The sequence below is a fragment of the Oncorhynchus mykiss genome, chromosome 26, assembly GCF_013265735.2.
Source record: "Oncorhynchus mykiss isolate Arlee chromosome 26, USDA_OmykA_1.1, whole genome shotgun sequence".
Classification (NCBI taxonomy): Eukaryota; Metazoa; Chordata; class Actinopteri; order Salmoniformes; family Salmonidae; genus Oncorhynchus; species Oncorhynchus mykiss.
Window position 1 is genome coordinate 50,739,088 of NC_048590.1, and position 6,000 is coordinate 50,745,087.

The window sequence follows — 6,000 nt, forward strand, 5'->3', positions numbered from 1 at the left end:
CCACCCAGTTTATAAATATGAATAACCATCTTGAGACTGATATAAAGTGTTTTTTTCTCAAAGTTGCCGGGATACCACGTGTCCTACTTATATCAGTAAACTCGTAACAACTTGAGCATTATGAAATGTCTATTCAATCAAATAAACCAAATAAGACATACATTTTTTTGCTGACCAAAATCGACACTTTTTCATTGATCTCCATACAAAAACTCCTTAGTTGGTGGGCAAAACAACGAAACATTGCCACCTGCTGGAGGGAGACAGACTTTCTGCCGAGTTGGGCGGGACGGGACACCACCTCTCAACACATCCCTGTAACTCTTTTAAAGTCAAATCTCTTACACCCAAATACTTCTCTGCAGCTGCAACCACAACCTTTATTTTCTGCGACTTTCTTTCCATCCCTGCGGTACAGTTGATAACCATTGCTATAAACGCTAAGAAGCCAATCTTACTTAAATCATATGTCAGTCGTTGGCCTATTTCTCTGTGTTGGCACAGATCTACTACTCACGCAGATCCTCTCGGGATCCCTAACCCTTGACCCATCTTCCTCTACTTTCTTCACTGCCTCAGCATACGACACCCTCAGTGCTACTCTAACCCTGGTAACCTCAACCTGCCTCTCTCGCACTGGACACTTCTGATTCCCTGCACCATGAGCACCCCTACAATTAACACATACCGCTTCTCTACCTATATTACACATTCCTTTGTCTCATGCCCTTCTACACACCTAGGAACCACCCTCCTACACACTGCTGCCACATGCCCTTCTACACACCTAGGAACCTCCCTCCTACACACTGCTGCCACATGCCCTTCTACACACCTAGGAACCTCCCTCCTACACACTGCTGCCACATGTCCTTCTACACACCTAGGAACCTCCCTGCTACACACTGCTGCCACCTAGGAACCACCCTCCTACACACTGCTGCCACCTAGGAACCACCCTCCTACACACTGCTGCCACCTAGGAACCACCCTCCTACACACTGTTGCCACCTAGGAACCACCCTCCTACACACTGCTGCCACATGCCCTTCTACACACCTAGGAACCTCCCTGCTACACACTGCTGCCACCTAGGAACCTCCCTCCTACACACTGCTGCCACCTAGGAACCTCCCTCCTACACACTGCTGCCACCTAGGAACCACCCTCCTACACACTGCTGCCACCTAGGAACCACCCTCCTACACACTGCTGCCACCTAGGAACCACCCTCCTACACACTGCTGCCACCTAGGAACCACCCTCCTACACACTGCTGCCACATGCCCGTAAGGCTTGACACCTGTGACAACGTAATGTATTCGGCACAAAATCTCCTACGGGATAACTGAAATATCCTAACATCGCTTTGTCAGACAAAGACTCAACATCAAAAATCTAAAGAACAGACAATGACTCTTCTGTTTCAATAGTCACACCACCCTGTCTGCGTCGCATCAAACGACGAGCATCACAAACACCGGGAATCTTCCCCTTCACCTGCTCCACCTTCACCTGCTCCAACTTCATCTGCTCCACCTTCACCTGCTCCAACTTCATCTGCTCCACCTTCACCTGCTCCAACTTCATCTGCTCCACCTTCACCTGCTCCACCTTCACCTGCTCCACCTTCACCTGCTCCACCTTCACCTGCTCCAACTTCATCTGCTCCACCTTCACCTGCTCCACCTTCACCTGCTCCACCTTCACCTGCTCCACCTTCACCTGCTCCACCTTCACCTGCTCCACCTTCATCTGCTCCACCTTCACCTGCTCCACCTTCACCTGCTCCACCTTCACATTTACTGCTACCCCAGTAATCACTCCTTTCCATGGCACCCTGTTCTTGACAGAAAAAAAAGTTGCCGCTCTTGTCCTTATTCGTGTGGCGGAGAGCGCTGACTCCCTCTGACCAACAGAAACACAAACAATTATCACAAGCCCACTTCGGGTTACCTTCAACTGACTCCTCAGCACCCAACTCCATTTTCACGCACCCTGAAACCACATATGAATCAGCCAAAAGGCAGGGGTCCACTTTCTCCAAAAATGTTACTCCTACCGTAACAGACTCATCTTTATCCTGACCATCGGTGCACTGGAGCCAGTGAAAGTGAGGAGCGCCAAATTCAAACAACAGAAATCTCACAATTAAACTTCCTCAAACATACATGTATCTTATACCATTTTACAGGTTATCTTGTTGTTAATCCCACCAAAGTGTCCGATTTCATATCAATCCCGTTAACTCTTAGGGCTGCAATCCCGTTAACTAAACCCAATTTTTTTGGTGGTCTATTACAATTTTAGCACAACATTCAATAACAAGAAAAACGTTTTTTTTTTACCTTCTACAACTTGATAAACAGTTTTTTGTCTCCCGCCTCAGGATGATCAGTCCCTCAGACGGTGTAAAAAAAAACTCTAACAACTACTTTAACACACTTCTATCAATGAGGTAACCTTAAGGATTCCTCCTAGAATTTTACTTTAATACAAATCTTGTTCCTGCAGGTGACCGGTTTTTCTAGCAAGCTCAAAGGGTGTCCTTCCCTTCTCTAAAATCAACGTCTGCTACCCTCCATCTTCCTTTCTGCTAACTCTTTGTGGCTAACACATGCTCAAATGACGCACTCAGTGGGTCATACCCAATTGCTCAAAAGGTTGTTTTTTTCAGCACCCCCTAACACCCGCCCTTTTCTCACCTAAGCAGGACTTATGCTTCAACCTCCTGGCTGTTCTGACTTTTATATACTTCATTAACTTTAACTTTTAAAACATACATTTTTAAACAACCTTCCTTACTCCACTCAATTATAATCTCACTCCAACCTAATTTATTAACTCATACCTAACTCATTACCCCCCCTTACATCCTAAACATCTAATATTTTAAACATTTCAACATTATAACATTTCATCATTACAACATCTCATTACCAACCTCCTACAGGCCCTAAGGCCTTGTCCTCTAGGCCCATCTAACATAGTCTAATATACATTTTACCCTAAAAGCAAACATCATTATAACATTCTTTACCATTTTACTGCATTGCTTTAATCACCCTTTAATATCTCCTACTGTATATTTACTAATCACCCTTTACTATCTCCTACTGTATATTTCCTAATCACCCTTTAATATCTCCTACTGTATATTTACTAATCACCCTTTAATATCTCCTACTGTATATTTCCTAATCACCCTTTAATATCTCCTACTGTATATTTACTAATCACCCTTTAATATCTCCTACTGTATATTTACTAATCACCCATTAATATCTCCTACTGTATATTTACTAATCACCCTTTAATATCTCCTACTGTATATTTACTAATCACCCATTAATATCTCCTACTGTATATTTACTAATCACCCATTAATATCTCCTACTGTATATTTACTAATCACCCATTAATATCTCCTACTGTATATTTACTAATCACCCATTAATATCTCCTACTGTATATTTACTAATCACCCATTAATATCTCCTACTGTATATTTACTAATCACCCATTAATATCTCCTACTGTATATTTACTAATCACCCATTAATATCTCCTACTGTATATTTACTAATCACCCATTAATATCTCCTACTGTATATTTACTAATCACCCATTAATATCTCCTACTGTATATTTACTAATCACCCTTTACTATCTCCTACTGTATATTTACTAATCACCCTTTAATATCTCCTACTGTATATTTACTAATCACCCTTTAATATCTCCTACTGTATATTTACTAATCACCCATTAATATCTCCTACTGTATATTTACTAATCACCCATTAATATCTCCTACTGTATATTTACTAATCACCCTTTACTATCTCCTACTGTATATTTACTAATCACCCTTTACTATCTCCTACTGTATATTTACTAATCACCCATTAATATCTCCTACTGTATATTTACTAATCACCCATTAATATCTCCTACTGTATATTTACTAATCACCCATTAATATCTCCTACTGTATATTTACTAATCACCCATTAATATCTCCTACTGTATATTTACTAATCACCCATTAATATCTCCTACTGTATATTTACCCATGTTTTCTAACATTTAACATATTTAACCTTTACATTATTATTTTACTAAATTCTAGTCCCAATTAGTTTCTTCTTCTTTTCTTTAATCAATGTCAATTCCCTCTCGATGTTCATTCTTCATTGTGCTCTGTGTGTAAGTGAAAGTTAAACTTCTTCGTGTGTGTGTGTGTGTGTGTGTGTGTGTGTGTGTGGTTGTATGCAAGTGGATCCTTCCTACCCATGCCCTCTGTCACTAAAATGCCTACTACTCTTGACAACACCATGTGATTGGCTGATACTTAAAATACCTATCCAGAAAATAGAATGTGTGCATAGCACAGTAATATGGCTATTGCTAATATTTTATATCACCACGGGTTCAGTGGAGGCTCCTCAGAGGCCCATCCTCCTCAGTGAATTTTTTTTTTTTTAAATAGTGAAACATTAAAGAAGTTATCCTTTTTACATAAAACTATACTGAATATATGCACGTCACTAAATAATTAATACACACTGTTTTGCAATGAAGATCTAAACAGCACTCTGTTGGGTATTACCGGGGTGTAGCCGGTGGACAGCTAGTTTCCGTCCTCCTCTGGGTACATTGACTTCAATACAAAACCTAGGAGGCTCATCGTTTTCACCCCCTTCCATAGACTTACACAGTAATTATGACAACTTCCGGAGGATGTCCTCCAACCTATCACAGCTCTTACTGCATGAACTGACATGCTGTTCACCCAATCAAAGGATCAGAGAATCTAGTACTGAAAGCATAAGGTACAGCTAGCTAGCACTACAATGCATAAAATGTGGTGAATAGTTGACTTAAAGAGAGAGAAAGACAATAGTTGAACAGTTTTGAACTCATTTATTTATTTAAAAATGAAGTAGAAGCGAGAGGAAGAGAGCTAGCTATATTTAGTTGTATTCTTTTCACTAAGCTAGCGAATGCAGCTAGCTAGTTTAGCCTACTCAAACACCCAGCTCAAACAGAGAGGGATGATATGATAGCTAGCTGGCTATGGCTATCCAACAGAGAGGGATGCTATGTTAGCTAGCTGGCTATGGCTATCCAACAGAGAGGGATGCTATATTAGCTAGCTGGCTATGGCTATCCAACAGAGAGGGATGCTATATTAGCTAGCTGGCTATGGCTATCCAACAGAGAGGGATGCTATATTAGCTAGCTGGCTATGGCTATCCAACAGAGAGGGATGCTATGTTAGCTAGCTGGCTATGGTTATCCAACACCGGAGCCCTTCCAAGTCAAGGTAAGCTTTTGGTTTTATTAATTTATTGCCACCGGGGCCGCCGGTGTAACTGCTAAACGGCTTGCCGACTGTAAACTGTACTGCATGATTGTAAAGCGTTTACTAACGTGTTAGTTCCAGTAGCTGTGTTGACTATGACATTATTAGCTAATATGGTGACAACGATGTAGGCTGTGTGTAGCTATTAGCGGTTATGATATGAAGGTTTGGCTTAGAACGTTTTTTTTTCCACCTGGTCACAGACAGCTGATGGTTTTGTGCACTGAAGTCCACAAGCGAACTGAAAAGGTGAGAGGAGGACAGCATGTAGATGTGAAAAGGAATTATGCAAAATACAAAATGTTCATGCTTAACATAGCCTTGCAGTCCACCTTTTTGGTATTTTGTACCAGTTTCCATCACTGTGGTAAAGCTGCCTTTACTGGTTCTAACAGTGTACCTTTCTTGCTGCCAGCTCTTTGCAAACTGTTGGGGAAAAAAATTTATTTGACCAAATATATTGCTATTTCTCTGTAAACAAATTAACAACAGACTTTCAGCATGCTTATAGAGAAGGGCACTCAACATGTACTGCACTGACACAAATGACTGATGATTGGTTGAATGAAATTTATAATAAGAAGATTGTGGAAGCTTACAGTTTTTTAACCTTTATTTAACTAGGCAAGTCA